Raw genomic sequence first — 13,237 nt, 5'->3', positions numbered from 1 at the left:
GGACTGGATGTCCATGGTGAAAATGAGGCATTGGGGGCCAGTGAAACAGAAGTTTTGGAGGAGGTGGAGGGTGTGGGTGGTATCCCGAATATATATGGAGAGTTCATGGACTGGGGGATAGGACAATACTGAGGTAGGTGGAGATGATTTCGGTGGGGCAGGAGCAGGCTGAGATGATAGGTCGGTCAAGGTGGTCAGGTTTGTGAATCTTGGGTAGGAGGCAGAACCGGGAGGTGAGGGTTCCTGAACTATGAGGTTGGAACCTGTGGGTGGGAGATCTCCTAAGGTGATGAGGTTATGTACAGTCTGGGAGATGATGGTCAGTGCACGGTGACGTCATGAAGATAATCTAAACAAGAAAATGTTTGCTTTGCCAGTGCTGCTGTATGTTAAGTGAGTTATGGAAGTGCAGTATGCTCTGCAATTGGGTGATGCTGATTTTGGTATAATTTCAGCTTTTCCTTTTGAAAAACTGATCTGTAGTTTATCGCCCAAGTCACACACATGGACTTGTGTCTATTCAGTGAAATAATTTCAATGACGCTGGTGTCCATTTAATCCCTGGTCAATGTAACATTAGCAGATCAGGACACATGCTAGTTTAGAAAGTTAAATGTTTTTTATGGGAATGATCCTAAACTGTCAACATAATGGATAATTGGACCATTCATTGAAGGATTAAATATTTATATATATAATATATAAATATTTGTAAGTGTGAAAGTAACAACTGATCGTGAAGATAATATTAACAAGACCATTTCTAAGAACTTAATTATGAATATGAGAGATTAAGATGGTTTAGGAAGAAATATTTTCAAGGAATGCATATTGGTAGGAATAATAATAAAAGTTGCAGTCCCACCAGACATACAACTGCTCTCTCCTGAGACAGAGATGACTGGTGGTGGGGTTTAAAATGATGCTCACCATACGTCAGGCAAGGGGAGAGGTTGAGAAGGAGAATCCTTTGTAGTAACCTCAGTGGTATGGGGATTGAACCCATGCTCATGTCTTTTCAGAGCTAGTTCCAAAAGCTAGTGCATCCAAATAAACTTGTTGGACTCTCACCTGGTGTTGTATGATTTTTAAATTTCTTGAAGTAAGACCTGCAGGAAAAGCAGAGCTGAAAGGATCTGTCTTTCTTGTTAACAAAGTGAATTGCTGTCCCAAATTAAAGGAAAACACAAAGGATAGTTGCAAAAATTTAGAAGCAAGAATTTTAATGGACAAGTATTAGAAAACTTTGATAAACTTACTCACCTTTTAAATTATTGTAATTTACATAATCCCCTGGTAGGGAGAGTTTAATGCAAATCCTCTTCATTTTTAAAATTCATTCACAAGCTGTGCATGTGACTGGTTAGGGGAACATTGCTCATTCCTAATTGCCTAGAGGGCAGTTAAGAGTCAACCACATTGCTGTAGATCTGGAGTCACATACAGGCCAGACCAGGGAAGGTAGTTGGATTTCTTTCCCTGAAAGACCAGCGACCCAGATGGGTTTTTGTGGTAGAAATAATGCCAAAACTCGTTTATCCAAGTCATCTCCACATTAGGTCCACTTTTACAAAAGCTTGAGTGGCACATAACTGACTCCTTTGGCTGTTCTGCACAATGACAAAAGCCTAACTTTCGCTCCCACGTCAGGACTGTGGATTCGGGGCAACTCCTGATGTCACAGTCTCGAGCTGAGCAAAAGTGCAGAGGGGCAGGTGGAAATGGGAGTCACAGTCCCTGCCTATGGGGGGAACTGAAAGCTGTGATGGGGTGGGGAGAGAGGAGGGGGTGTCAGGTGTGAAGGCAGACTGTGCCAGAGGCTGGTCTTGGTACTTTTGAATATTATCAAGAAAGAATAAATCAAAAATCAGCACTCCACCAAATACCTCTCAAATCCCTTTGAGCCCTACATTTCATCGGTCCAGCTACCCCATGTAGTTGCCATGCCAACCGATGTCCCTTTATCCACATCACCATGAGCCATCATACTTCCAATCCAACCTATGGTCCTCTACCCAAGCCCATATTGTTCCTGTGCAACTCATGCCTCTCCCCTACCATTTGCTCTTAACACTTTAACAGGGGAGTGGTAAGCCCAAAACTGCATTTTAACAGTTGCAGTTACCTTTGCAATCTGCAAATGTGCAAATTACAAACCTCCGTCCCACCCCCCATGAGCATGGGGACCAGGTTTGGGGCCTGGCCTCCCAGCTCTGACCCTCACTCAGACAGAAATCCTCTTGTCCTGTGCAAAAAAAATCAGGCCCTAGTCTGAGAATGTGTGGCCAACCAAATCAGTTCAGCGAAAAGGAAAAAGTGAGGTCTGCAGATGCTGGAGATCAGAGCTGAAAATGTGTTGCTGGTTAAAGCGCAGCAGGTCAGGCAGCATCCAAGGAACAGGAAATTCGGCGTTTCGGGCATTCCTGATGAAGGGCTTATGCCCGAAACGTCGAATTTCCTGTTCCTTGCCTGCTGCCTGACCTGCTACAAATCAGTTCAGCACCAAAAAACTTGTTTCCTCAAAACTGATGTATTATACAAGTCTCAATGCAATCAGCTAACTGCACTAAGAGAAGCTTGCATTTGTCTAGCACCTTGCATGAACTTGAGACAACCTAAAGAACTTTTCAGTGATTTTAAACACTTTTTGAAAGGTGGTCACTGTTGGCAATTATTGAAATGCCAGCCGTGACTCAACAGTAGTAGGAGTAGCAAGCTTTCACAAACAGTCCTAATGGCCAGATTGTCGATCTGGTTTAATGCTGTCTCAGGAATTTTTTTTAGCTCAACAGCAACAAATTATATTGTGCCTTTAACATAATAGATACAGTCCAAGGCACTACTCAAAAGCATTGTAAAACAAAGCATGATACTGAGCCACATATACAGAGGGATCAGGTCAAGTAACTAAAAGCTTGGTCAAAGAAGTGGATTCAGAGCAATGTCTTAAGGGAGGATGGCGAAGTAGAGAGGTGGAGAGAGGCAATTTCAGAGCGTGGGGTCTGGCTAACCGAAAGTGCACTGACCAAAGGTGGAGCAATTAAAATCACAACTGTCAAGAGTTCAGAATTAAAGGAGCACTGATCTGTCAGAAAGCTGTGGGGCTGGAGTGTACTACAAAGATAGGGAGGGGTAAAGCTGCAAGGAGGGGTAAAACTGCAGGGAGGGGTAAAACTGCAGGAGGGGTAAAGCTGCAGGAGGGGTAAAACTGCAGGGAGGGGTAAAGCTGCAGGGAGGGGTAAAGCTGCAGGGAGGGGTAAAACTGCAGGAGGGGTAAAACTGCAGGGAGGGGTAAAGCTGCAGGAGGGGTAAAGCTGCAGGGAGGGGTAAAGCTGCAGGAGGGGTAAAGCTGCAGGGAGGGGTAAAGCTGCCGGAGGGGTAAAACTGCAGGGAGGGGTAAAGCTGCAGGAGGGGTAAAGCTGCAGGAGGGGTAAAACTGCAGGGAGGGGTAAAGCTGCAGGGAGGGGTAAAGCTGCAGGAGGGGTAAAGCTGCAGGGAGGGGTAAAGCTGCAGGGAGGGATTTGGAAAAAAGCTGAGAATTTTAAAATTGAGCCAATGCTTGACCAGGAACCAATGCAGGTCAGTGAGAACAGGAGTAATGTGGGAATTAGTATAAGTTATGGAGGTTGGAGTGAAATAGGGAGAGCGTCACTGTTCTTTGTCAAAGAACGCTTTGTAATCTTTCACATCTACCTGTGAGGCAGACAGTTTAACATATGATCTGAAAGATAGTACTTCCAACACTGTGCTGTGCTGGAATGCTAGCCTACATGTCTATGCCTCTTGAGTGAGGCTTGAGCTTTTGACTCAGAGGAAAGCATACTGCTTTTGAGCCATGGCTGACACTTCAATAATGAAGGTCTCTCAGGATAATAGCTGTGTTTACACTGTGAACTAGTGCTAGACTGCTCCAGGGATTTCTGTAATGAGAGGGGAGCACTATTTACACTGAACCTGTTGTTCCATACCTAGGTTCTTCTGTAATTATATGACAGGTAATTTATTAAAAATGAATTTCAATTACAGTATGTATAATGTATCCTCATCAACACCACCTCCCAAACTCTATTAAGGTGAAGCTTCCAAACTAATCTGACTCCCATATGAAGAGGCACTAGATTGAGCAACATGCTGCCTGAAGGAAGACATTTATAGCAGCTGGAATGACTGTCAGTTCGCTCTCAAGTTCTTAATTTATATCAATGCGTTTACATCTTAATATGTGGTTGACAAATGAATGGCCAGATCAGGTGAGTAATAAATACCACAAGAGCGTTTTTGATCCTTAAACTATTTTGATCTGCCGCTAACTGATCTTACCTCTGTTTTTTTATATAGTGAGGCACGTCGATAAAGTTACTTCAAAGCAAATTAACAGCTTTGATTCAGTGCTTAATCTGATGACAGATGCACAGGTCCTGTTGATTCACATGATAGATTAAAAATAAAGTAGGATTTGCAATGTTAGCAATTGTCCTCACAGGTACAATCATATTACATACTGTCGCTTCTCAGAGAAAATGTAGGCCTTGAGCCTGCTGAGGCCTGAAGCCACATCAAAGCCTCTCTGTACAATACTTTCATACACTTGAACAGCCCCTGGACTCAAATCAGCTTTTTTTTTTGGAGGATGCAGTCTGCCTGCATGCAGCATGTACAAAACAATGTGTCTATTATACAGGAAAAAGAGCTGAGGGGTAATTATCTCAGCCACCAGGTGCTAACACTCAGCTTCCTATGTTCCTTTATTGTGAGAGTCTGGATACACTCGGTCAAGTTGTTTCACCATCAAGGTGTTGGTTTGATTGCTCTCAGAGCTCCTGACGCAACTTCTAGACATCCTATCCTATAATCATTCAGCAAAGATTGCCGTTTGTAATCTTTGCCAACATTGCTACAAAAGTGCAGGTGCTCAGATAAGCAAGCACATAAAGACAAGTTCATTCCCATTGAACTCATTGATTGATATTAGCAGCTAGGACATGCAACTGTGTGACCTGTGTTGGAAAATCTTAAGAATGAATGACTGATCGTCACTTGCATTTTACAGTGTTTAATGCTGCAAAATACAGTGAAAAGCTTTTACAGTCGCTGCAATCAGGTGCCATTTTGAATAGTTTAAGAATAAAAAGGGGGGAAAAAAAATAACTGGAGGATAGTCCTGAGCCGGCTCACAAACGACATCTCCATTGCCATCCTGCCTCCACTGCCCCGCTGCCACCTGTGCCAGACCCACCAATGTCGGAATTGCCACTCTTCAGGTGCGATCTCTTTGCCAATGGGCTATCTTGCCAGTACTGCCCCTGTTGATACTGGGTTCTGTGCTGAATCCACACTAGCTTGGCAGGAGACTCCGGCTCTGCTGTCACCTCAATGATGCCAGGAGTCCCGGCCTACTGTGCTGCTGCTGCGCTGCCTCCCCACTGCCTGGTGTCCCTGCTCTGGGCCTATAGCAATTAGGAGTCCCTAGCTCCGCTGCCAGACCAGGTCATCGCTGCCGTCTCTTCCAAACTCTTGCTCCGGCTGCTCACCCTCCTTCAAGATGTGGGCGGCACGGTGGCACAGTGGTTAGCACTGCTGCCTCACAGCACTTGAGACCCGGGTTCAATTCCCGACTCAGGCGACTGACTGTGTGGAGTTTGCACGTTCTCCCCGTGTCTGCGTGGGTTTCCTCCGGGTGCTCCGGTTTCTTCCCACAGTCCAAAGATGTGTGGGTCAGGTGAATTGGCCATGCTAAATTGCCCATGTTAGGTAAGGGGTAAATGTAGGGGTATGGGTGGGTTGCGCTTCGGCGGGTCGGTGTGGACTTGTTGGGCCGAAGGGCCTGGTTTCCACACTGTAAGTAATCTAATCTAATGTCGCATTGCCGGTGGCGTCACCTTGAAAACTTTGCTGGCGCCATCACCTCTGATCACTAGAGGAGCTCTGTGATGCCCGCTGCTGCCAGTTTCGAATGCCAGGAGGACGCCACAGCTGCTGCCACCACCATGGCCTCCAGCCGCCGTGAGAACTGCATCCTCTGTCGGTTCTGAGAGGAGCAACTGGAAGAAGCCGCCATTCCATGCATGGTTTGCTCCAGCTCCCTCACCAATGTTACCAACTAAACTGCCACAGAAAGGTTCCAAAGTAAAGAAACACAAAAGAGAAGATGAAAGATAAAGAACATAAGCAAAAAGAAAGAAAAGGAAAGGTATTAGGTGGTTGAGCTCCGGGGAAGAGCCCAAAGCAGCCGTGCTGCTCTGCCACCTTCTTGAGTATGACTGTAGGTGTACCCACTTAAAAATAGTCAAGGCTAGTGTCTAGCACTAAATAAAGGTCAATAGTACAGTTGGGCACAGCCGATGCTAATCATGCTAACAAGATTGGTCTGCAAATTGCCAGTGTTATGCCCTTCTGCCCATGATACTGATACGTGGGCACTTTGTGTGAGGAGGGACAACTAGGTCCAAAGGCGTCCTCATGGGCCTACTGCTGGGCTTGGACAAAGTGACCATTAACAGGTCCAGGCAGTGGGCCGTGGATGGAATTGAATTGAATTTATTGTCACATGTACCGAGGCACAGTGAAAAGCTTTGCATGATGGATTATCGTGCCTGACAGTTTGCCTCACATTCTAACTGTGAGAGGAGTTACATCATGATCAAATATCTGTCAAGAAGGAGTGTGTGTGGTGTCCACTGGTACAGACCTTTGGAGATTAGTTAGCGCCGCAGGCGCTGGGGTGTATCATCATCCCAGATACTGTTATTCTGAAATTTCCATTCTCCTTTCATAAGTTTCCATAAACCATGTGGTTAGGGTTTTGTCAGATGCTGTCTCACCTAAATGTAGGTTTAAAAGAGCTCATTTTCTGTCCATTGGTTTTCCATGCAAGGGCCATTAATATTAGGGAATTGATGAATATGGAATTTGTTGCACTACACTCAATACTGTAGTCAATGAGTCAAATCTCACCATGACACGACAAATATTAACATATTTTCTGTTAATTATGTTTTATGCAAGGGATCTCCACCTAGCTCCACTGCAGCTTGATGTTCACCATTTACAGCTGGACCTCTGCCTAAATTGCTGCTCAGAGCAGGAGAAACCCTGGGGAAATTTTGCTCCTGTCATCATTTATACAACATAATGGAAAGAATATGACTGGACTTTATGGTGGTGTTGGGGATCTGGCATGCTGACTGCAGAGTGGGTGAGACAGGCCCACCTTGTCCCTCTGGCAAGACCCTGCTGGTATTAATCTCTGCCACTTGATTAATGCAAGGACCTGGGATGGAAGTAGCAACTCTCACCTATCCCAGCAGGTATTACATTGCCTGGCTCCATCTCCCCTTCGCCTCTCCAGAATTGTGGTATCTACCCCCCTGTCCTAGCTTCACAGATTGTGACAGCCTTTTAAGAGTTTGTCAAACTGACCAGGCTGGGTGGCAGTGTGTGCTATGAGCAGGATGTCAAGAGACTGTTAAGAGGAAAAACACACAATCAATGTGTTTTGAGGTTCACTTGACCCACTGTCCTTTGGATAGACAGGAAAAGAGGCAGGCATCTTGACAGACACACGTTCCTTTCTCCTGATTTTCCGAGATTTGCTGTGCCAAGATGATTTGATGTAGAAACACAGGAACATAGAAACATAGAAAATAGGAGCAGGAATAGGCCATTCAGCCCTTTAAGCCTGCACCGCTATTCAATCTGATCATGCAATCTCAGTATCCCATTCCTGCCCCCTCTCTATGTCCCTTAATCCCTTGATCTGCAAGGACCATGTCCAGCTCCCTCTTGAATATATCTAATGAGCCAGCACCAACAGCTTCCTGTGGGAGAGAATTCCATGGGTTTACAACTCTGAGTGAAGACATTCTTCCTCATCTCAGTCCTGAATGGTTTACCCTTTATTCTTAGAATGTGATCCCCAGTTCGGGACTTCACCAACATCAGGAATATTCATTCTGCATCTAGCCTGTCCACTCCCATCAGGAGTTTATGTGTTTCTATGAGAACGCCCCCTCCCCCCCACTCATTCTTATAAATTTCAGTCAGTAAATGCCCAATCGAGCCAATATTTCCTCGTTGTCAGTCCTGCCATCCTAGGAATCAGTCTGGTGAACCATCAATGGTCTTCCTCAATAGCAAGAATGTCCTTCCTTCAGACAAGGAAACCAAAACTGTACACAATACTCAAGATGTGGCCTCACCAAGGCTCTGTATAACTGCAGCAAAATATCCTTACTCCGATACTCAGATCGTCTCACTATGAACGAGAGCATGCCGTTAGCATGTTGCACCTTCATTGACTGCTCCACCATTACATCCAGGTCTCACTGCACCTCAACTTTTCCTAAACTGCCACCATTCAGATAATAATCTGCCTTCCTGTTTTTTGTGACTGATGTGGATAACTTCACATTTATCCACATTGTATTGCATTTGCTGAGCGTTTGCCCACTCCGTCAGCCTGTCCAAGTCACCCTGCAGCCTTATAACATCCTCCTCACAGCACACACTGTCACCAAGCCCAGTCAATTTGACAAACACTTAAAAAGCTGTCACAATCTGTGAAGCTAACAGAAGTTAGCAGCTGCCACCAGGAAAGGAGCAGGGCTTGTGAAGTTACGATAAACTGGGTGAGAAAGGTTTCCGGGCAGTTTTGAGCATGCTGCACTGTTCCTGACAATGGATGCAGCTGGTGTTGGCTCCAAAGAGCTATTTAGATTTGAAAACACGAGTAATTACTACCACAATCGCAGAGGCTGATTGTCTGGCACATTTGCATTCATAAATTCCAGTGAAATGAAGAGAGATTTAGAATGATTGATAATGGAGCTTGAGGGAGTCTGACCAACACTTTTCAAAATCAAACACTTAGAAAGAATTATGGCTAAAAGCCTTCCGTAGAATTGACCTCTGTACAGCCATGAGTACTATTTGGGTGGTAAATAGATGGTAATTACACAGTTACTGCCCAATTGGCAAAATATCTTTGTCCACTTTGCTGCCTATTAATTAGGAGTTAAGCCATCCAAAGGAATGTAATGTAAAACATAATATCGCAAATTGCAGCTGGATCACAAAAAGCAACCATTCAGCTATGATTGGTTCACCGATTTATTCCTCTGATGTGGCCAGATTGATCCTTCCAGTGTGGGATTTCATTCATAGCAGCTGAAAACCTGGTGTTCAAGGGTAGTTCCTGAGCCATGTTTTCTAAACTGGCTTCAGCTCTCAAAATAGAAATGAACAGAAAGTGTCAACTTGTCCAGATGACTGTTGTGCTGTTTGTTTCTAGAGGGTTGCTGTAGCACAGGACTTGAGGGTAGCAATGACAGTGCCTGCCGCACAGGGCTGGATCTGACAGGCCACCTTCTTAGCTCACCAACTTACTACCCACACCTGACCCAATCCCTAGAATACAACAGTGGGTAATGTGTCCACTAGCTCATTCACCCTTAAACCTACTGAGGTCCTTAACTAGCCAATCATTGCTTACTTAAGGCCTTTAATATGTCCTATTTTGCTGGGTGGCAACAGGTGTGTGCAATTTGAAAAGCTTTTATTTGAACAAATTTGTTGTGATGACAGAAAGAAATGGAAGTCCATGATTTGGATGTGGCATGCGCTGAAGTGCTTTGTAAGCAGCTGCAATTCTCCCTGCCCCGGCCATCCAGCTGAGCCCTCACTTTCCTCCCTAGGCTGCCCAAACCCTTTCCATGCAAAACCCAGACTTAACTCTCTCAGTGAGCTCCTCATTCTCAGGAATGCCTTGCAATCCCTATCGAGGGCCCACTGCCAGGACTGCTAGAGCTGCCAGTTAACAAAAGGCAGACTTGAGTGACAGCCCCGCACTCTGTCTTTCTAAGACTGTCCATGGCATGTTATTGTTGTGGGGAGGTCGAGCCTTAGGCATAGCCTGACGTTTTGTAACTGAATCTAATTGTATTTTGGTGAAGTGTGAGTTATGTTGAGTTGTGGTGGAGTGATTCTCACTGCAAAGCTCAACAAATTCACTCATGAAACCTCATCTGACTCCCCTCATTAATGGCCAACCACACCCCTATGACATCTCACACATACGATTCTTTGCCGCAAGTTGCTATGCATTGTTCCCGGAACAATTCACCACTCACTGGATATCCTGGAATTCAGCAGAAACCCTTGTGCCTGTGCCATTTATAAAAGCCTATTGTGCACCTGAATAAGCACTGTCAGTCCAGAACTGCCTTTCACAGTGACTGATACGTGCCCTGGACATGACAGACAGGGGGACATCAGTGCCCTACTTTGCAGATATGGACCTGGAGGTCTTGCTGGACAGTGTGATGCTGAAATGAGGCTTCATCGACCTGCAGGAACAGTAATGGATCCATAACATCACATCATCTGAGGTTTCCACCTGGATTAAAACAGTATCAGACATCTGGAGAAATGCCCAATAATGTTGGAAGACAATCAATGACCATTTGCACTTGGCCAGGATCAGTGCTATCATTTTGTCTCCTGATACCTCACCCTCACTCTATCTCTGCTAGTGAATGTATCTCCCACCAAGCCCCATGCTCTACCACTCTCACCAATGCCTGCAACATCTTGCCCCAATGGCCCTCACTCAATCCAGTGCCACTAAAACTGCTTACCCTCTCCTCACTAATCCAGAACTCTGCACCAACATCATTAGCTGTGCCACCCCACTTTCAACCCTGTAATATCGGTCTCTCTTTTATCCACAGAGAAAAACATCCCCCCTCTCCTACCCCACCAGACAGGCAGAAGAGAGGTGGTGTTCTGCCTGGCATTCAGCTCCCCATCCCTTTATCCAGACTCTGACTGTGCCAATCTTGATATCGAGATTTTTTTATTTCAAAAATATACTTTATTCATAAAATAATTTGATGGTCTGTACAGTTGGTCATGCCATACATATGTAAACATTTACATACAGAGATCAAAATTTATCGTTTTTATATACAGGTCTGTACATTTTTCAATCATATGCCCATATATTTAGCTGAGGCATCGGCAGAGCCCAAATGACTGCATGGGCCCCATCTTGATATCGAGATGGGCCTTACTTCGCTTCTCGTCTGATTCTGCGACACATCTCGCCATAGCTATGTTGCTCAGGCCGTAAGATTCTGCCCCTTCTCTTGTAGAGGTGAGAACCATCCACCTTTTTTCTTGAAGGTGTTGAAGCCTAGGTGACATGTTTGAGGCTAAGCCTCCTCTTTGATCTTGCATTTCCCCATCAAAGATTCGATATATGTTTGAATGTAAAAATGATAAAAATAAGGAAAAGACATGCAAATTGTCTGCGTTATTATAAGATCTAACAATAGCAGCAGTTCAGTGAGTTGAATGATCTTCCTGGCTCATGCAGCCGACAAAACACTCCATATCAGTGATACTGAGGGGTGTACAATTTATTATAGTACACCTGTTGCTTAAAGTCATAACTAACTTGAATTGATGCCTATTAAACCCTATGGGTTCCACTGTCATCTTCAGTTCAAGCTCCTTCCGCACTCTGAGATAGCTACGTTCCAAGGCCTAAGATTAATGCAAACTACTGTACATGCTGTAAATCTGAAATAAAAATAGATAATTATGGACATTCACAGCAAGTCTGGTGGTATCTTGGAGAGACAAGCAAAGCTAATGTTTCAAGTTCAATGTGACTTCAGAACTGAAGGAAGGTAGAAATGTAATGTGTTTTCTGCTGCTGAAAGAGGGGAGGGGCAAGAAAAATGAAATGGAAGATCTGGGCCAGAGTTCATGGCAGGCACAGAACAAAAAAATGCCATAGAACAACAGGAAAAGGAAGTGGTAGTTAAGAGACAAAGCATTTATCCAGAGTGTGGATGGCAGAATAATGAAGAGCTCTGACTGAAAGCAAAAACATGAAAGACAAGTTTAAGACTGCTACGCTGCAAAACAAGAAGCACATCAAAATGGAGGACAGAGTTCATGATCTGAAGTTGTCAAACTCAATGTTGAGTTCTGAAGGCTGTGAAGTGCCTAATCAGAAGATGCATTGTGTATTGGGTTTCAGCAGAACACTGCTGTAGGTCTCAGACATTAACTCCATCTATATTTCTCGCTGCCTCGAGAAGGCAGCCAACATCATCATACACCCCTCCCACCCTAGTTATATTCTTTTCCAACCCCTTCCATCAGGCAGAAGATACAAAAGCTTAATCACGTACGAACAGGTTCGAGAAGAGCTTCTTCCCCATGACATTAAACTTCAGAATGGACTTGTGAAATTTAAAATTTAATGGTGATCTTGCTCTTTGTGCACCTTCATGCAGCTGTAACATTGTATTCTTCACTCTATTCTATTACCCTAATGCACATGGTACAGCATGATCTGCCTGTACTACACACAAAACAAAACTCTTCATTGAACCTAGGTACATGTGACAGTAATAAATCAAATCAAATCAAAAGATAACTGGGAGCATGGGAGCATGATAGCAAGAGACCAGAAGCTTGGGTTATGTTTGTGGACAGAGTGGAAAGTGGTCACACAATCTGTATTTAACATCCCCAGCTTGAAGCAGACCACATTGTCATAAGAGAGATGAAACAGTTTAGGCTTATACTCTCTGGAATTTGGAAGAATGAGGGGGGATCAAATTGATGCATTCAAGATGATAAAAGGTGTGGAGAAAATAGGCATGGAGGGATGTGCGCCATTCTAGGATGAAAGATCATTGTCTTTGGATAAGGGGTAGCAGATTTAAAACAGAGTTGAGGAGAAACTACTTCTGCCAAAGGGTTGTGGATCTGTGAAATTCGCTAGCCCAAAGCGCAGTGGATGCTGGGATAATGAGTAAATTTAAGGAGGAGTTAGATAGATTTTTAATTGGTAATGGTGGAAGGGATATAGAGAGAAGGCAGGAAAATAGGGGTGAGGAGCATATCAGCCATGATCGAATGGCAGAGCAGACCAGATGGGCCAAATGACCAAATTCCCCTCCTATACCTTATGAACTTATGAAAATTTTCATCAATGTATGCAATAGTCTAACATGAAAGAAGTACAACTAATTGCTGCTTCACCAGGAAACAGTATTTGATTATTTGGACAATAGGAGGGAGGACGTGAAAGCGCATGAAGCACAAACAGTAATTGGTGGAGAAACCCAGCAAGTCTGGCAGCATCTTGGGAGAAAGCAGAGTTAATATATTAAGCCCAGTTATTCTTCATCTTCTACTTTTGTTATGTATGTCCAGAATC

General features: G+C 44.4%; 1 pseudogene; it reads right to left on the bottom strand.

Moving 5' to 3' along the window:
* LOC132820618 (small ribosomal subunit protein eS24-like) overlaps positions 1-11,098 on the bottom strand; it is a 53,205-nt pseudogene extending 42,107 nt beyond the window's left edge.
* Positions 11,099-13,237: the final 2,139 nt, after the last annotated feature.

Source organism: Hemiscyllium ocellatum, chromosome 12, assembly GCF_020745735.1.
Source record: "Hemiscyllium ocellatum isolate sHemOce1 chromosome 12, sHemOce1.pat.X.cur, whole genome shotgun sequence".
NCBI lineage: Eukaryota > Metazoa > Chordata > Chondrichthyes > Orectolobiformes > Hemiscylliidae > Hemiscyllium > Hemiscyllium ocellatum.
The sequence above is the reverse complement of the archived record's forward strand: the minus strand, read 5'-3'. Positions and strand labels throughout refer to the sequence as shown.